At 41.7% G+C, this 20,180-nt stretch overlaps 1 protein-coding gene across 1 annotated transcript in view; it reads left to right on the forward strand.

The window, feature by feature from the left end:
* The window catches only part of CNTN1 (contactin 1), a 473,636-nt gene that overhangs the window by 177,412 nt on the left and 276,044 nt on the right, over nucleotides 1-20,180 (forward strand). The window contains exon 4 of the mRNA XM_090042334.1: nucleotides 8,883-8,942. The gene's annotated coding sequence lies outside the window, so the exon portion shown is untranslated. The remainder of the gene's footprint in view (nucleotides 1-8,882; nucleotides 8,943-20,180) is intronic.

The raw sequence follows: 20,180 nt of genomic DNA on the forward strand, positions 1-20,180 counted from the left end.
TCTGAGCCCTGGTAGCCATGGGGTGCTGCTGCAGTTCCCAACCATGGGGGTGCATGGTGTGCCTCACAGCTTAGAGATCACAATGGCTAGGAGATCGCAGCAGCTGCCGTCTCCTAGAAGCAGAATGCCTACACAAGCAAATTAAAGCTGGATAGAAACCGGCTGAAAGTCAGTACACATTTTCAAACAATAATTTTTTAGTTGCTTGGACCTTTTTAAAGGCAGGATAGTTAATTTGCATACATAGTCAGTCTAAATATTTTGTACAATTAACAAGGAAATTGTGCAATAGATATACCATGTAGAGGGGACCTATCACACATACATCATTTAGAAAATGTAAGTTGAAAGATGGAATATATTTTTGGTTTTTCATTTAAGTAATTGCTATTCCTTTTTTTTTTTAAAAAAAAGCTAAAAGTGCAGTGCAGTACAGATCTAATTGATTTCACAGTGTGCTCTGACAGATGAGACTTTTTTCTTCCTTCCCTTCAAATACCATATTTTTCCCCATAACACTAGGTATGTGTTTAAATCTTTTTGGTGCTATATTATCCCTTCTGTTAATGATTTTTAAAGTAGGTCTTTAATATATTAATTTGAGAGGCAAAATTTTAGAGCTTTTGGAACTTGGGAAGCGATACAACAGAGAATGAGCTAATCTTTGCAGAAGGCTGGAAAAATATTTCCAAGGACAACTAAAATATCAGGTTTGCTTATCACATTACAAAATGTGGTTGTTCCAATACCAAAATGAGCAGTTTTTGAGTTTCTATATTTATGACAGTCAGGCAGGAGGATATGTCTTATGTGGTTGAGCATCTGTTCACATAGAGAATTGTGAAAATGGGTGAGGAAGTGGAGATGATAAAGTCAAAAGCCAAACTCGATGATGATGTGTGAGGTTTCCACATTGGATGTGAGCTGCACATGAAGCTTATTCTCACTGCCAGCTCAGCTTGTTGGTATTATGAAAAAAACGGAAAGGCTTCTGTATAGTTGGTATCACTTCACTCCTTTACTGACAAGCTCCAGATCTGATCTGACCTGTATTTGAAAATACTGGGTAATGCTGACTTAAGAGCATGTCTGCCATGCTGCTAAATATCAAATATTAGCCTCCCACCTACATTTCCCTGCCATCCACATGCAGCTAAATGTCAGTCAATCCCGTACTGCATATAACAGAGCATACTGACCTTTCCTTCATTACCAATTTGATTCCCAAAATGCTGTGTGTATGCATGTACAGTGCACAGAACAGAGCCAGTGGAGGAATTAGCAAACAAGACACGTTTGTCATTTACACGTTTCAGGTTGTGTACCAGTTTATTAATATACCTGGAATTTCAGATCAGGAATTTGGTGGGTGAGTACTTGTTAGATAGGCATCAAGTTTATGCTAACAGGCGGAGGGCATTGCATGATCTGTTAAAATCTAGCTGTATTTTGAAGCCAGGAATTGCAGTCAGCTTTGCTGTTATGTTGTTGCATGTGGGTTTGAGAGAAGCACTTACACTCAGCGTGAATTATTTTCTCCATCTGTCAAATGAGGATGATAATTATCATCTATATTGCACAGTGCATACGGTAGGCAGTGTGCCCATTCTGAGATTATAGTCTAATAGACAAACAATGCACAGCACTCCAGACATGTGCATTGTGCACTGGGTGAACAGAAAACAATTTCTTCGGTCACTACTTTAAACTAGAAGATCAGTCACATTCTTCTTTGCTTTGGTAAACGAACTATTTCACCCAATGAGATCCCTGTATTAAGCTTCTGTCTGGATAAGTATAGGCAGCAATAAGGGGTGCCTGCTGCACCAGTGGGCCAGTTTTTCCTCTTTGTCATGCAGTGGAAAATCCAATTTCCACAAAATAAATAAGGGAAAAATATTCTCTGAAACATTGGAACTAATCTGAGGTTTGCCACCCCACCCTTTAAGCAAGAGTTTTGTGATTGCTAAAAATGCCAGCTGAGCCATTTGTCAAAGGTAAGGGGGAAGTGCAGAAACTTTTCTGGAGTAGCCTGCACCTGAAGAATTCAAGGTGTTTTATAGCCCTGAGGAATTCCTTTTCTACCTTAATGGTAATAGGAGAAATGGGTGATAGAACTCTGTACACTAAGTTCCTGCCATTCTGAATCCCTCCTACTTTCCCTGATCTTTCTGTCATCTAATTTTGCAAGATGTAAGTTATTTCTTATTCCTCCCTATCCATGCCTAAGCTGTCCACTACTTACTCCCACTAAAACCTTATTGCTGGTGTCAGTCATCTCACAGTTGTCATCTCTCTGGCCACCCTGCTTTTCTGCTTGCTCCTCCTCAGCTCAACCAAGGGGTTGTGTGCTTAACTCACATTCCACCTCAACTGTTCCATTTATGTTACTCACTTTGTATCTTTGCACCGCTCTTCCCTTGCTGCCCCTATCAAGGCCAGGTTTCTTATCTGCCTGCAAAAACCTATCCAGCTCCATTCCTGTCTCCATCTTGCGCTCCCCCTGGTTCCTGTACTAATTACTTCCCTTAGAACTGCTCATAGAACATGGTCTCTTTCCACTGCCTCCATGTCCAAATCTTTTTTTTTTTTTGTATGGAAAGCCTCTTGTTCTTCCTGTGTATCATATGACCTCCCAGTTGTCCTTCATATTTCTTTTCCCTGCTCCTGGGCTCATTTCTCCCAAATCTCATCATCAGCAATCCCTCACAATCTAGGATGATCATTCCCACGGGTCAAATAAAGGGTTATATATGAGTCCATTGATAGCTAAGAAGGCTGATCCTAGAGCCGCAGGCTTTCTGGCAGATGCCACAGGTGGTTAAAGGGAGGGTCAGACTGCTGATTTATCTCATTTCCTTTCCTTCCATTTCTGCTGTTTTTCTGCCTCCAGGGCAAGACCCTTTTCCTCAAATTAAGGCATACTTCCTCTTACATGTAGCCCTGTCTCAGGCTACTTCTTCCTAATTTGTGATGTCAATGCTACACTTCTTAATGTTCACCTTGAGAGTGTCCTTAAAGCATTTCCTCTGTCCCCACATGGCCTTTGTCCTTGGCTGAGTTGGGAGTATAGCAGTTCTGGTAAATGTACATCAGGCATGTGTACACACTATTGTACCCCTGAACACAGACTCCCATATGCTGTCTAGGCCTAAGCCACTCCAACTTTAAACTGCTTGGCATAGAGACTGTACTTGTGGTAGAAACATTTCTGGCACTTTGAAACTGAAAGTGATACAGGGGCAAAGCAAACTGCTACCTGTGATATGTATAGGTGGCACCACAGGGTGCCAGGTGCTCTGTTGGCCTGATTATCTTCTTGCTTGTACAAGTAGAAACAAGGCTTTTTTTATTTTCCAATGCTCACCCATATCTTGGGTTAGTGATGCCCAGGATGTTCCCTGACTTTTTCCTAGAGGCCACAATATTTATGGGTAATATCTTTTGTTGAACCCTCTGGCTATTTGTGGGTTTTTAGTTACTGAATGTAGGATGCCATTTTGAGTGATTTACAACTACTCCATATTCACAGTCCCTGTAGGGGCAAAATAATTGTGTGGTGGTTCTTTGAGCTTATGGGCTAAGTATAGACATTCAAAAAACTGGAGCCTGATTTGATCAATCTTTGCAGGTTAGTTTAACCTGTGTAGATTGAACCGATTTGCAAGTGAATAGAAAGTTGCTTTTGATTCTGGAAATGCAGGCCGTGGTTCAGGCCAGAAACTGGGGGTGCTAGAGTGAGCCCTCGGCTGCAGGGAAGGTGTGCTGGGGGGAGGGGAAGGGAGTATAGCCAGGCCCCAGCAGGCTGAGTATGATTGGGGAGGGGTGTAAACCCCCACCTTGGCTTGCATGGTCCCCAACCAGGGTGTGCCTAGGGGGTGAAGCAGCCCCTGCCAAGCATTTCCCACCCCCACCCTCGTAGCCAGTCCCAGCAGGGGCGTGAAGCAAATGGAGATGGGGTCTTTAATTACCCTCTCTATTCTCTGTGAAACTTGGCATGGACCCAAGCTGGGGTCTGCCTGGCTGGGGTGGAGCAGCCCATGTCAGGACTCCGCTCCCCCCTCCCCCCCAACTCGCTGGTGCAGCAGCAGGGATAGGAGCGTGGCCAGGTGCCAGCCTGGCATGGCCCTCTAAGGCAAAGCAGGCAGGGAGGGGATTTATTTTCCCCTCTCCTCTCTCCTGGGGCCCCTGTCAGTGTCTGCCTGGCCAGGGCAGAGCAGCACTTGTCAGGCATTTTGTGTGCTGCTTGAAGACCTAATTGAATTATTAGCTAGTTTTATCTCAAAGAATTTCATAGCCTGCAATTCTGGAAGCATGATGTACCTATAAAGAAACTGGCCTGGCTTGTGTCAGAAGCTGGGCACTTTGTAACTCTCTCCTTTTTAATAACTTGCATTCCCTTCTGTACATTAGTAAGTTTTATCAGCCTGCTGATCCCAGGAACCATTTTCAGCCGTGCAGCAAGCTACAGAAAAGATTGATCATGCCTCTTACGGCATCCCAGGCAGACTATGCAAGGTGGTTGTAGCAGGTAGGGAGGTACACCATTCTCTGACATGAACAGACAACCACAGCAGTGAGCTGCTCTAGCATGCCCACCCTTTCCACAAGTCAAAGTCAGCGACCATCATATCTTGTAGTAAGAAACAAGCAAAGACCAGTGGACACCTGTGTCCAGCAATGAACAGGTGCTGCCTCTACTGTGGGCTCAGATGGATCAAGCTGGCATCAGCCAGGGTGTGGGGGGCATGGCCAGCCCCAGCAGCAGCCTTAAGTGAACAGGGGAGGCAGCAGGTTTAATTCTCCCCTCTGTCCCCTGTCCCATCGGTCCTCTCCACCCTTTGCTGATCCAGCAGCAGGGGTGGGGGCATGCCCAGATGCCAGCCGGTGTGGCCCCCTGAGGTGAAGGTGGCAGGGAGGGGGTTTAATCCAGTCCATGGAATAAAAAAAAAATCTGTCATTCAGGTGTAGAGTGTGGAATGTCTCTGAGGCCTTGAGATGCTATACCACAAATAAGACATATTCATAATGGTCACTTCTACTTGGGTTCAGTGATGCCAGTATGCTTCACAAAGCTTTAGTTTACTCAAATTCTAGTCCCAACCCGTCCTGATAGTAAAAACCTCAGGACTTGTGAGAGATAACAGAACCACCAATATATCTCTCTTCTGTCTACTTCTTCTAACAAAGTGTTTTGTGGATGAAAGATTTGGACACCTTTATTCCAATAGCTTCTATCAAGTCTTATGCGTTTTTAGGAGTCCATCAAATTACCTCTTTGATAGTCTGTTCCAATTCCTTAATATTGGGCAGAACTACTGACGAGATTCTATTGGGACAAAAGGATTACTCAGTGATTTATGATACTAAAACAGGATTGTGACTCTCCCTTGTTGCATTGCAATTGATCACAAAACTAATATACAAACTTCTATTCAGATAGGGATCCACTCTTGTCACAGAATCCATCTTGGATTATTAAGTAGAACCAAATGGAGATGGGGTGGAATCTAATAATCCAAGATGGTTCAAAGTTTTTCCATTAATGTTTGCTTTGTTTTTACAAAGTGCTAAATGGTCCTACATAGAATGGGGGGGGGGGTATAATTGGTTGATCAAAGTTGCATTTTAGAAAAGAATGATCTTAAATACTTTTGCCCTGGAGTTGAGTCTGTCTATTTAATCTATTTTATAAAATCAGGTACAATCTTTTATAAAATCGCTGAAAGGCCCCATGGAATCTCAGTCACAGTCGGAGGAAATACAGTGGAAGAAAAATGGTAAATATTTGCTGACAGTCTCCTCTTCTATGCTAGGCAAATATTTTGGTACTCCAAGGTATAGTAACTGTTGGTAGTTACTATTATTTTGATGACAAATACTCTGTAACTTCTTGTAGATGTGGCTTATATGAAACCCTTTCCTTCAAGTTCAAAAAATCCAAAGTACATTGGCCTTAATAGGAAGGATAATAATGAGCAAATGGAGGTTGTGATACCCAAGATATGTAACTCATCTAAGGAAGGCTCCTTCCCAGGAGTTCTGACTTGGTGTATCAGATTAAATTTGTGAAACTCATAGGCTATTATAGATCCGACTTAAGCCTGTTGTGATGATATTCAATCATATAAACTGTCAAAGTCAATTTAGAACTTTACACCAGGAACTAGGTTTCTTAGTTTATCAAGAATACATACTTGACTGTGTTGTCCTCCTAGCTGTTGATAACGGATATACTAGAAACATTTATAAAACTGAGGTCTGCTTTCAGTTACACCTTTGCAACCTCACTGAACTAAATGGGATTGGCATATTTTTTGTGTGAAAAAGCTTTTGCTCTGTTAAATGGATTACATTAATCCCTTTAGATGTCACACACAATTTCTGTTTTCCATGTCTGTCTCCATCTGGGTTACAGGTATCATCCTAAATTCTCCTCATTTACACCAATGCAACTTCATCAAATTCACTGGAGAGACTCTGACTTTATACTGCTGTGAGAGAATTTGGCCAAACTTCCTCATGGTGTGTTCAGTTTTACATGAATGTGTGAAAGGTGGTAGTTCAAGCTACAGGGCTATGAAGATTTATAACTGTTCTCTATCTCCATCTCTCCACAAATAAACCATTGCTGTGGCTTTAACTAAGCTCCTAAAGCTATCTGTCGATACCTTTGATACCAGAAAGGGGATTTATTCTGCGTGGCAATAACTCGTCCAAACACAAGTGAAACACTTGTATGGACTTCCATAGGCTTAGGATCAGGCCCCAAATGAAATTCTGGCTCTAGTGGCTTGATTCACTTACTCTACATGCTATGTAGCACATGGGTAATGCAGGGACATTTAACAGTCTCTCACCTCAGTGATGATTCTAAACTTTCCTGCCGTCTCTTTTCCCAGTCTCCACCTTTTACTTCTTGGCTAGGTACAGACAGTCAAAAAGCCTGAGGCTGAATTGATTCAGTGTTTGCAGGTTAGTTTAAGATGCACAGATTAAATTGAAATAGAAGTGAACAGACATTTGGGGGGAGGGGGCGCTAGAGCAGGGCTCTCTGGCTGTGTGTTCACTTCCTCTTCCTGCTGCCTCCGAGGTCTCTGGAATTTGTGGTCCAGAATTACAACAGCAGGACTCTGCAGGGTTGCTCATGACTTCTTCTTCCTGCTTGCAGATGCCTCTGGGATTTGTAGTCCACAGTTGCAGCCAGCAGTAAGTTTAGCAGGGCAGGGCAGCTAGCTCCATTCTCAGGGAAAGAGGAGTTTAACTCCTCTCTCTGGCCCCAGACCCCAGCCTGGGTTTTCCTGGGGGCAAGGGTGGCTTCCCCCCTCCCCCTGTAGACTGGGCTGCATCCCCAGTTGGGTTTGTCCCCCCCATCAGCCAGCCCTCACGGCTCCAGCTAGGGAGCAGAGGGGTGGGGCCAGCCCTGCTCTCTGAAGCGGACAGCCCAGCCCAGGGCTGCAGCATGTTGGGATGCTGAAGGACTCTGATTTAACTTGAATCAGGAAGTGGTTTGGGACAGAAGTTTCATAAACCAGTTTGATCCAAATCAGTTAAGTCAGATACTACATTCAACTAGGTTTATCGTAAACCAGTTTCAGCCATTTTGAAACTGGTTTATTTGCACTGAGCTTCTGTTCTGTTACAGGTTTAAACCAGTTTGTGTCATTTCTGTCCCTGGCCCTAAAGTTCCGTTAGTGAGCCAGGACCCTCTCCTTTGTACCAAGAAGATTTTATTTGAGACACATATATGGCAGACTTAAGTGGCTGAGGTGAATGTATGTTTGCCAGAGAAAGAAAGAGCTAGTAAACTGTTGTTGGGAACTTTTTGTTGAGGTAACTCAGATGAAAAAGGGAGGGAGTATGCTGGAAAGATTTTGGAATAGTCAGATCTTTGATAAAGGTTACATACCTTGATACTGTGGATTATATTCTTTTAATCGGATATTATATGAACTACAATTGTAACTATGCTAAACAAAATTATGTGTGTGCACTGTTTTATATAGGGTTAATATGATATATTTAATAAAGAATCTCAAAGCTTTTAATCCTCAAATATGAGCAAGTTAATACAAATATAGTACAGAAAGCAATGAAAAACTTTACTGTTGTGTCATTTCTGTACACTTAGTTATTCTCTGTGCTGTGAAGTTGAGAGAAAATCATATCTAGCTCTTATACTATTTAAAGACACATACTTCAGAAAATATACAGTTGAAATAAAAAGAACAGATGATGCAGCATTTTCTGAAGGACAGAGAAATGCAGAGCTCAGATTCAACCCTGCAGTATGTAAATGTCATGCTATGTATGTTAGTGTTATGCATGACTGCTGCAGAGGTGGAGAGCCTAAGATTGCATCTGATTTTGGCTGGAATATTTTTGTTGCAGTAAACCAATTGCCTAGCCCCAATTGTTTTAGTGATGAGCAGATCAATATCCCATTACTGGATGTAACAGTGGCTACAGGAAGTGCACAAAAGATTTTAATGCATGAATTATGCATGCTGTGCTCATTCTTTAGTCTCAGAGCAAAGTGGCAGAGACTGTAAAGATGACTGGAATAGTTTTTTGTATAAAGTGACTGCAGTGAAATGCTTCATATTTTCATGCACACAAGCAGCATTGAATAGGACGGCCTATTTAAGAAGATATAAATCCCTGAGCTTACAGCACAGAATGCTTGATTTGAAAGCATTGCAGCCATGTACAGAGCCAGTTTTCCTGCTGTCTAACCTGTTTTCTACAGAAGGTTGGCTGAGGGATGCTAACGGCTGTGCTCTGCTCTGAGGTCACAGCTTGAAGTCTTTTTTTTTAATTTGTTTCTGCCGCAGGAGAGGATCTGTGAAGTTTATTTGTGCAACCATCCTTGTATTTTTCAGAAATACAAAGTTGGAATAGTTATTATGAACCAAAGGACAGGATGGAATTCATCATCTAAGGTAAACTGAATGTTTTTTATCTGTAGGTCTTATTGCAGAACCCAGAATATGCTGAGGCAGGATTATGGTGATGCAAAGTGGTTACACTGACTCAGATATCTGTGCTGGAATGCAGAGTCAGATTTCTTAAATGGCCATTGCTGGTTATATCTTGCTGTATTTTTAAATGAGTAATTAAAGACTCTTGTGAATGTATGTTGTTAAACTTTTGCATATTGGAATGTATATGAGTGTATATTTCTGATCAAGCCTTACCTGCTATAGATGACTGCATTGTGGGGAGGGCAGTACAGTAAAATAAAATGATCTATTTCATTAGAGGTCCTAGCAGGATAATGACAGTGGAGTTTAATTTTCTTTTATTCCTATGTTTCTATATCTATTCCTACATTTATAAATAAGTGTGAGATAAAAGTATATTTAGGAAGTGAGATCTCAGAATCTATTCCTAGGCTGCCCTATAAATGACTGAGATGATCAAACTATTAAATCTTCATGAAAAGTCTGGGCAGTTCTATAGTGAAGAAACAAATCTGCCCATATTGTCCTTCAAAATAGTCTGTCTGTTTGATGCTCTGAGGTATTTATAGTGACTCCATTTGCTGGAAATGCATGTTGTTGACAAGAAATAGAAAATTTAAAAGCATATGTAGTATATGCATTACATTTGCATATGTGACTACCAGTAATTAAGAGATGTTTATGGTTTGTAAAAAGCTGCTGTAGTGGTCCAGTATACACATATAAAAGAAAAAGAAATATAAAACTGGTTTTAGTTTTTATTATTAAACCCAGTTTTCTAGTAAAATAGATGTTTTATATATGCATGTGTATATCATTCTTAAGTATTTTCATATATTTTTAGGTATGAACTTTTGTGTTTTGGAAGGTATGAACAAAACTGAAATGCAAGCTCCCTACATTCAATGTAAAGTACATTCAATACATACTTGAAAAGATCTGTTCATATTTTTACTTGGACATTTTTTCATAAAATGCAAGTACTGGAAGAGCAGGACAGCTTATTTAATAAATCTGAAAGCCATGTTCTATGTGATTGGAATTTTTGAGAAGTTAGTGCCAGCTGGTACTGTAGATAATAACAGAAATTCTAGATGTTATCATTTTTTTCTCTACATTTACACTGTTATTTAATATTTATGTTGCAGTAACACTTGAGGGCTGCAGACAGTATTCAGGTTTCACTGTGCCATGTTCTTCATAAACACGTATGGGCCCCTGCCTTAAAGAACAGGCTGTTTGACTATTAATTACTTGGAAAAATGTGTTTTACTTACTTAACTATTACTATTTCAGTGTTGGGAGGAAATACTTGATATTGCTTAATAGGGAGTTTAATATCCTGCCCTGCAAAATATACAGAGCAATGATCTTTTTGAAGCACGCTATAAGGGAATGCATATATTAGTGTAAAATCCTACATTATAATAATTTCTCTCTTACCATTTTAAACTGTTTTTGGGTGTTGTCCTATATGATACAGGCAGCATTTAGAATATGTCTCTTTATCATCACACAGCTTCTGGGAAGGAAAGGTGTTGCTTATATCTTGAAGGCCTCCTGAATGCTGAGTCACATAGCACTGTTAATAGTACTCACTTGCCCCCTGGCTGTAGGTGCAACTATTCAGTGAGGTGAGGATTTTTTAAAAGATAAAATAGAGAAGACTGACATTCAAAATAAGTAAACATGATATAAAAATCTTCACTAGCCAATTAATAGCACTGAGTGGGAACACACTTTTGGGAGTGTGATCTGAAGGGTGAATCCTGTTGGATGAACAGCAGCAACATAAGAATACAAGGCTGGGACAGTAATAGTAAAGAAAAGCACATTTGGTTGTCTGTTGGCACTGTGGTACTCTCTGAATTTTGTTCCTCCTTTGCCATAAAAAAATGTAATGATTTTTTTTCATCTTGCATCAAAGAAAGAACCCAAAATAAATAATTTGCAGAATATAGCAATAACAGTGATACGTGGAAGAGAACAGTTAGAAGGAAAAGTTGTATAGGGACAATTTCATAATTGAATTAGACAATGCTGTGTCCAATAGTAACTGAATAAAATAAAAGAAAGAAATAATAAATTGTATATGTAGTTATTGGTTTGTCTGCATAAAAAATGTATCCCGAGCATATCATGCCTATTAAAATTCAATGATGCAGTAAGATGCTATTCTAGTGACAATAATGATTGTTGTTGAAATACAAATAATTGTTTTAAAAACTAGAATTGATTTCTTAACAAGGAAATAAACATAGGAAAACAGTTTTAAAAATTGGTAAGAGTTTCTGACTGGAATTTCATAGGCAGATAATGGAGGTGGTTGCCAAACTCCAGTTAAAGTTCACTGAGATTTAGAGTATTAAATCCCTTCATTTAGGATTTCCAAAAGGGTGCACTGAAATATTTAAGTGATTATAATAAGGACCATTTGAACAGAAAGCTAGTCAATCAAATAACTTTGGATTGCTAACATAGATCCCCCAGGCAATTAGCGAACCACCAGGAGTAATAGGATCAAGAAATGGTCTAGAATTTTAGTAAAGGCATCTAATGTAAGTTGTTGGGAAAATTTGGAAACTATCAGCTAACTAAGAGCTGTTGTTGGAAAATGGAGTATAATTCAGACAGAAAAAGTCATCCTTCACTAATTTACTAAAGATTTTTATATCCAATACTTAGATGGAAGATAAAATAACTAAAGGCAGTGTACTTAAATTTTGACTGTGGGGTTTCAAATATAGATATTGGACCAATAGTGGAGATAGTATTCTATCATAAATAAGACTAGTTAGAGAAGTGATACCTACTACCAAGTCAGTGGCCCAGTTTTTGCTTTGTGGTGCAAACCAAACACATAGCCTGGCCAGTAACTGACTGAGAACTGTGCTATGAAAACCATATTTTTCAGAAAGTTGTGGTGTCTAAGTTTTAGGAAATGATACTCAAGTAGCAGGTGGCACTCTTAGGAGCCTAGGTCATTTTTGGACCCAGGTCATAATATACTAGCAGATAACAATTGTAAAACTATGCTACATTCATATAAGAAATGAAACACAAAGCCTGTAAAAGAAGATGTGAAGGGAGAGAGAAGGTACCAATCACAAAACTAATGCATATAAACAAAGAGACAATGAGTATACTAACAGAAGGTACATGGACAATTATTAAAATAATGAGGATATTTAAGCAGAGTATTTCTTTGCCAATGAGGACAAATTTACCAAACATTAAAAAATAAAGTTTTGAGAATAGGCATTTCACTGTCTTCCACATTCGTTGGCACGGTATGGTGAAATGGTTGCAGTAACTTAATGATGTTTGTTATGTATTTCCTACTGCAGTTGGGAGGAAATTGTCTGTTGAGGCTAACAAATATCCTTATGGATTAAGTAAAGTACCAGTTCAAATTGATTCTGTGTAATTGCAAATGTTCAAGTTCATGAAGAAAGAAATCTGTGAATAGTTTAAGTGTAGCTAGGGTCAGAAAAGTCACTGTATAAATATCATATTCTTACTTAACAGTTCAGTTCCTCCAGCAAAAAAGATACTATTTACTCCTGTTAATAGTATTGTCTGGGGACTGCTGTGGGAGAGAGAGGTGGGACTGTGTTAAACCACTCATCGACAGAACTGAACAGAGTCCAGTTTAGATTAATTGGATAGCAACAAATCTAGAAGTACATAATATCATTTTACAGAGACAGTCTTCAGAATGTAGTCACATTTTTCTGTATTTTTGAGATTTTCTGAGCTCAGAAACAAGATTCTTCAATAATTATGAAAAATGGGTAAGAGGCTAATGCCCTGGGTTCCTCTCCTTTAAAAAAAAATGTTTGTTACTTACAGACTTCATTATGGCTTCACTCTACAATATTTATTCATCTGCTTTCTGACGTAGAATCTGTAAGCTGCTTTATTAATACAGGCTCATGAAAGCTTATAGAGTCTTCATATAGTTCTTGAAAGTATCTTTCCATCCTTGGTTTGAAAGCTATGTTCTTGCCTTCTCCAATTAATACTAATTGAATCAGAACAAATACCTCTTAGTCTCCTAGAGCACATGTGCACACGGGGCATCTTACCTGGTGGAACACTCAGGAAAAGATAAAACCGTTATAGGCAGCAAGCTGTCTTCCTTAAGTACCAATAAACTGGTACTATAGTTAGTAGAACACATCAACGTAATCTGACAGAAAACTGGAAATCTCCCCACTGTTAAATTTAAAAACAGACATTTCCATCCAAGTTCTGCCTTACCAAAGGCATTCATTCTTTCCTTCTCTCCCCGGCAACATCTATTTTATATTCCTTATTTTGAGCACTTTACAATGGAAGAGAGAAGATGAGCAGGAATTAATCATTTTTTCATCAGGTCCCAGGTTTTGTCCTCCTGAGCTCTCTTAATGTCAGGTCCTTTTTTAAGACAATGGAAAAACAATGGTCAAAACTGTTGTGTCAGAGTTCTTTATACTACTTGTACAAGCAGCTTTTTATTTTTTTATTTTTTACTCCATGTGACAACTTTATACTGAAATGTACTAACTACTCAAAGCTGTTGTGCTAATGGCAGTGAAATATAAAGATGGATGGAAGACTACCACAAAATGAGGAAACACGTTTATAAGTAGCTCTCTAGCTGAAGTAATGGTGGTCAGTTTGATATCCTAGGAGTTTGGGGACATACAGATGATTTGCTAGAGAAGAACATTAAAACTTAATTCACAATAACTGGAATTCTTTCATTCATCGGTCAGCAATGTAACGATGTTTTATATAATACAGTTTCATGGCAAAGTGCTTTGCAAATTTTATTAACTTAAACACAAACCATGAGGCAAATCCTAATCTAAGCACTTGATGGTTAAATTTCAAAGCAGTTCATCTCCTTTTTAGGGACCAAAAGAAGAGGTGAGTTTTTAGGTGCTTTTTGACCTCAGCTCTTCTGAAACTTTGGGCTTTATTTAAGTACATAAGTCAGTGATTCTTAACTAGGATGCTGTACAATTCTTGTAAGGGTGATGCAGGATGCCATGCAAAATTAGCACCTACAAATGATTCACACAATAAACCCAGAGATTTCAAATAGGAATCCATGGGCACATGCATGGGCATTTGGTTCACCAGGGACAAATAGCAGCAGTGTACCTTGTGCTGCCACTACGTGTCCCTGGGGAATGCCTGTGCCACATATGCTTTGGCACACAGCAAGTTATGCTGGGGGCAGTAGGGAAGTCTGGGGCCAGCACTGTGTTGGTCCCAGTAGCCTTACCTGGGATCCTGGGGGCCTCCTGGGGCTGCAGCTGCAGTGATCCTACTGGGCAGAGCCTGGCCAGCAGTCACAGTGTGGCTCCCAGTGGCCTGGTTCCACTTTTCAGCATTGTGTGCTGCCCGAACATGTGCTGCTCCATTTTTTTTTTCCCTGCAATTTTTTTTGACCCCTGAATATCCAGGTGGTTCCTGAGACCAGGAATCCCCACAGGCTGGTGCTGCATGTCCTAGCACCAATATAGGCACGGGGCAGGGCTGCAGTGCAGCAGTTGCCCCTGCAGCCACAGCTCCCACAAGTAGGTGGTGTCGCATCCCATCTGGTGGCTGGACATGCAGGGTGTGAAATTGGGGTGGGGTGGGGGGGATGGGGAGTTGTGGAGGAACAGGTGTGGGGTTTGTGGAGATATTTGAGAGGGTTTGTGGGTGGGTCTAAGGTTTCTGGGGGTGAGGTTAATGGGGGGTCTTGTTAAGGGGCTTCAGGGAGTGTGGGGGTGGTTTGGGGGAGTGGAGTTTGTGGATGGATGTTGGGGTGGTTTGTGAGGGTGACAACCACAGCATCTCTGTGCCTGCTGCATACCTCTGCTGCTCCAGTATGCTGCCTCAGTACGCTGGAGGAAACAGAAGCGGGGCAAGGCTGGCAGCAGTGGATTGGGCGCAGGCTCTATCCCTGGTAAGTGGAACCTGGAGATGCGGGGGACTGTGTGGGGGTTGAGGGACTGCTTGGGAGGGGTGGGTTTCCCACCTGCCCCCCTGCATGGTGCACAGCCTCACCTCCGTAGCAGCAGTGGCCGTATGGGTGCTGGCCCACTGCTGCCTGAGACACAGGGGCTGCACATAGCACACAGTGGGCCAGGTCCACTGGCATGCGCTATCAACCATGACTGGGCTGGCTCTTGCTATCACCTGGGCTCCTGGCACTGCATGCAAGGGCCATGCACCCTCGTGCTGGACCAGGTCCTGCCTCCGTGTGCCCTGTGCACTGTCAGTCTAGCTTGAGGGCACACAACTTGTGTGTGCAGTGCCAGAAGCCCAGGTGACAGCAAGAGAGAGCCTCGTTCTTTCCAAGAGTGCATGCCACCGGGCCAGGCCCGTGCCACGTGCATCCCCCAAGTCTCAGGTGGCAGCAGGCCATGAGTGCCCCAACGGCTACTGCTACTGCCACTGCTGCAGGGGACTGTGCACCATGTGGGGAGGCAGGCGAGGGATCCACCCCCACAATCCCCCTTACTCTCATGTCCCTACTTACCAGAGACAGAGCCTGGGTCCAAGCCACTGCTGCAGCACTGCCCTGCTCCTATTAGCCCCAGCACACTGAGGCAGCATGTTGGAGCAGCAGGGGCACGTGGCCAACATAGAGATGCTCTGGCCACATGCTCCTCTCTCTGGTGGCCCCAGCCTCTGGTTCCCTCCAGGCATACTTCAGGTGCATGTCCTGTGCTGCTTTTTTCCAGGGTGTTTTTTTTAAATTTATTTCCCGGTATCAAAATTAGAGTCTGCGCTGCAAATATGCAGCGTGGGGAACTTTTTTTTGTTCCTAGTATGCCTCAGCCTCTCAAGCTGCTTTGAGAGACTGCAACAGGCATATGCTTGCTCATCTGGGCATGGCCTTTGAGTCTAGAAAGGGATGCCTTCAGTCTTAACCACATGTTAACTTAAAACTCTTTTGAAAACTCTGACCTTGTGGGCAAGGAGCTCAACCCGGGCCCTATGATAATAGCAGGGGCTCCAGAAGTTTGAAGTCTCTTTAAGCAGTAGTTGAAGGATTTTATCCTTGACTGAAAAACTTTATATATAGGTTAAAATAGCAACCAAAGGGTAAATATCCAGTTGAAGCTGGATTGACTGCTTAGATATTCAGAGTGTTATATAGCTAAGTTGTAATTCAAATAGAAAACCAACACTAGGACCCATAATATGACTACCAAATTTATCCGAATCCAAATTTAGTTAAATTTAAGATGACCCATGAATTATTAGATTCCAGACATAGAGAAATGTAAATTTGTTTTAATTTTCCTTGTCTAGACTCTAGTTATTGGACGATCCCCTTAAGTTCACCTGCCCACTGCTGCCACAGAGAAAGCAGTGGCAGGGAAATCTTTGGCTAGAGGTCAGGCAGCATGCCTCATGCTCCTTATCCCGACCCTTGCCTGCCCACCTGCCACATTTACTCCACCCCTCTGCCTTCTCTACCCTATTACTTGTTCCCTTCTGTTGCTTCCCCACCTCACCCCACCCTAGGTTTGTAGCTGCTTTGGTTCTAGCCCATACTAGAATCTAAGACAAGGGTTTTTTTCTCCCATGCTAAATGGGGAAAAAGCATCATCTTAGATTAGTGTAAATATTTATCATGTGATGGAGCAACTAAAGAATTAGGTTCAGTGTGTGTAGTAGTAGCAGTCTGACTTCCTTTCCTATGACTGAATGGAAATTATATTCCTAAATACTAGAATAAAGAAATTAGAGGGAAAGTTTCCAACTGGGTGAGGCAAAGTACAGCTCTTAAGATGGACCTTGATACCTTAATTGTAGGAGTCATATAAAATGGTGCCTGTTGGTGCCTGTAGAAAGGAACTGTATTCATTGCCTGTGAGTGTCCTCCATTTCTCCTGTGAGTTTACTTAAATCATGACAGGTAAGGAAATATTGGATGAACCCATTTCCACCATAAGGAAATCCTTGCCTTGCGGCCCTCTGGGAGAAAACACAGAAGTTGCAAAAATGACTTTCATTTTCCTGCTCTGGGTGGAGAAAGGGAAGGAGATAACATATCATTTTATTCCTTTACTTTTTCTGTTCTGTGTTCTCGGTATGGCATCTTTTTCTCTCTCTCTTAGCAATGGAGGAGCTGTGTGCTGCCCAAATTAAGCTCAAAATGAAATTACAGTTGTAAGAAAAAACTTGTAGCGGTAGGACTTCAATGTAAAAGTGTTGTAAACAGTGCAAGGGTATGAACATTTGCTGTGCAACAAATAGTTTTGCTGCAGTACCATAAAAGGTACATAGGGGAGCATTCTGGCTCCTGAAGTCCCTGGGGTATGTAGAAGGAATCAAATTTTTCTTCCTGAGCTCTATAGTCCATGATATTTAACCACAACAGGCCTGTTTTTTTCAGTCCTGTCACTTACTTTCTAAATAAAATATGTTCTTAAAAAAAAATCATTGCAATACAGTGTGTGCGGGTCCATTCTCAGTTAGGTCTCTAGGTAATATTGGTATAGGAATAAAATGTCTACCCCTGCTGCCTTTACAGCTTTAACAGTTATACCAATATGCTATTTTATTATACTTGTATTCACTGACTTGCTTTTATATTTTGCCTTCTGATTGAAAACTTGGAAGTGGAAAATAATTATGCATCTGTACTCAAGTTCTAGAATAAAAGAATTCTTTTGCTAAGTGGATTAAAATACTGTATCTCATTTATAATGTATAGTTTTATGGAAACAGGAATTTTATACTATTTGCTTTTCAAAAATACAAGTCTGGTTGATCTTTTCCTTTTCTGCTGTGCCCATGCCAGATTAGATCCAAGCATCTGAAAGGACCATTTGAAACAGTAATCATGGCATCACTGGTGCCATGATTTTTTCGGAGTTACTACTCTGTGTTGCCCATCTCACTCAAGGGAGTTCTTGAAGCTGTCCTTTTTGTTGGCCTATAATCAATATGTGCATTTGCAGAGACTCTCAGAAAATCATGTGCATAGTCAAGATAGGTTTAAACTGTTTGTAGTAGGGATTAACAAGTTTTTAAGTTGTGCATATCTGCATTTTTAATAAAAATAAATTGTCTTTCCCATTACTTGTAGTTAATGGCTTAGTTGACAAGCAGAGCTTAGTGTGGCAAGAATTCTGTATGTGTTCTTCTGTACAGTTTTGGTGTTTTGAACAGTGGGGGCCAACCTTTCTGGCAGGCATGCCACAAATTAGCTCCACACCTTTCCCAACTGTTGCTTGATCCCCTTCCCTGCTTGATCTGCTGTTTTGCTTTGTCCTCCTAGCCTTATACTCTCTAATTTGATCTGCTTCTCTGGATTCTGCTCCTGTTTGTGTTCTCCTGGCCTGATTTGCTGCTCTGCTGCTTTGCTTTAAGTTTCCTGCCCTATCTGCCACTGTGATGCCTGTCTCCTCCCTGTTCTGCTGACTGTCGCACACAGAGGCTGTTCATGTTGCTTGTGCTTGTGCCACAAGTTGGCCACTTTTGTTTTAGGACATGCAAAAATCCTAAAAGATGACTTTAGTACTCAATCTATTTTTAGCTTGCTACGTACTCTTTTCCACAAAGCTATAAACAAGTGATCCACTCTGCAGATATCTTACGGGGCAAAGGGATGTAATTGAGAAGATTGCTGTGAAGGAAGAATTCTAATATTATAAAAGCCTTAGTCTGTCTGTCCATTTGTCCGTAACGCTTTATTCACACTTTGATTGGTTGTCTGAAACAACCAATCAGAGTGCATTCCAGATAGGTGGCAGAGGCATGGAGTGGCAGAATGCTGCCATGATGGCAGCGATGGAGCAGGGGCTCCCCTGCACCCCCCTGGCCCTGCTCCCTGCATGGTGGGAGGCAAGCTTCTCCCCACCCCGCTCCTAGGATGCAGCAGTGCGGGGTGCGGGTGATGCAGTGCTGGCCTTGCCTCCCTGCTTCGGCCTTGATGCCGCTGCCGAACCCTAACAAAAGCTGGCAGGGACAGGAAGGAGGGGAGAGGGAAGGGGGAAGGGGAGGAGGGGACACAGCCATGAGGGAAGGAGGGGAGTTGGAGTGGGGAGGGGTTGCGCATGGCCAGACATGCAGCAGCAGCAGTGCTTGGTGGTGGCTTCAGCCACCGCATGCAAGCTTCCCCTCCTGCCCCTGCCTCAGAGGCGGCAGCACCGCAAGGTGGAGCAGCAGGAGGTGGGGGGGTGTGCACGAAGCCAGATGGGACAGCGGGGAGGTGCACAGGGCTGGAGGCAGAGTGGCGGCAGCACAGGCTGGTGGGTGGCAGTGCTCCGTCCCCACCTGTCCCTGTTCCCCCTCTCCGTCCCATTCTTGATGGGCAGTTGGCTAGTAGTTCTATATATGCTTGAGCCTGATATTGCCTCCATGCCTATAACAGTCTACTTTTAGCAGGGTAAGGACCCTTCAGATCTCCTGGTTCTAGCTTTCCCTAGGTCTTGTTTACTACAAGATATTCCTGTGTGCTGTCATGCCCAGAAGCTGCTTTCCTTTTTGTGCACCAGAACTCACATGTAAAGGAAAGATTTGCCTAAAAAATCACAGCTTATTGCTGAGTGTCACACCATAAAACCACCATTTCCCAGTTTCAGTATTGGCCAGTGCCCAAGACCATATTCAGTTTCCTAACCTAAGGTCCTGAAAAATCACCACTTTGTAGCATATCCTGAGAGTAGCAGAGAATGCAGGTATTCTCTTCTTCATCATAGAGTAAGGGTGTGATTTTTAGTTTAAGTGAACATTTAGTGCACTTGAGCTGATATACTTTCTTTGCAATTCATTTGTTTAGCTTCTGGCCCTCTTGCAAGCTGTGGGCCAGAATTTAACCCGACCAATCTCATCTTGCTTTTAGTATGTTATATAGGTCTTCTGCTCATTGCATGTAATGAGCACATAAGAAATGTTCTTCCATTTATCATATTTCATTTTGCATGTTTCAGTTCTTTATAGTCAGTTTTAATTAGTTTTTCAGTACTGCTAAGAAATGAATCCCTTATGTATTGTATCACACTGCAGGAAAGAAACCTGATACGATGTTACAAGGAGGAAATCTGATTTTTTACCCTGATAGAGGGTAAAAATTATCTTAGTTTCTGATATGTAGATTATTCAGAAAGGGTTCCTCGTGTTCAGCCAGAATGACAAAAGAATCTCTTAAATTTGTAATGAATTTTTGTTTCTTGTCATAATAAAGATAAATGAAGATACAGAAGCAAAGGTGTTAGT

This window comes from Crocodylus siamensis, chromosome 4 (genome assembly GCF_052110815.1).
Source record: "Crocodylus siamensis isolate JL-2025a chromosome 4, ASM5211081v1, whole genome shotgun sequence".
Classification (NCBI taxonomy): Eukaryota; Metazoa; Chordata; order Crocodylia; family Crocodylidae; genus Crocodylus; species Crocodylus siamensis.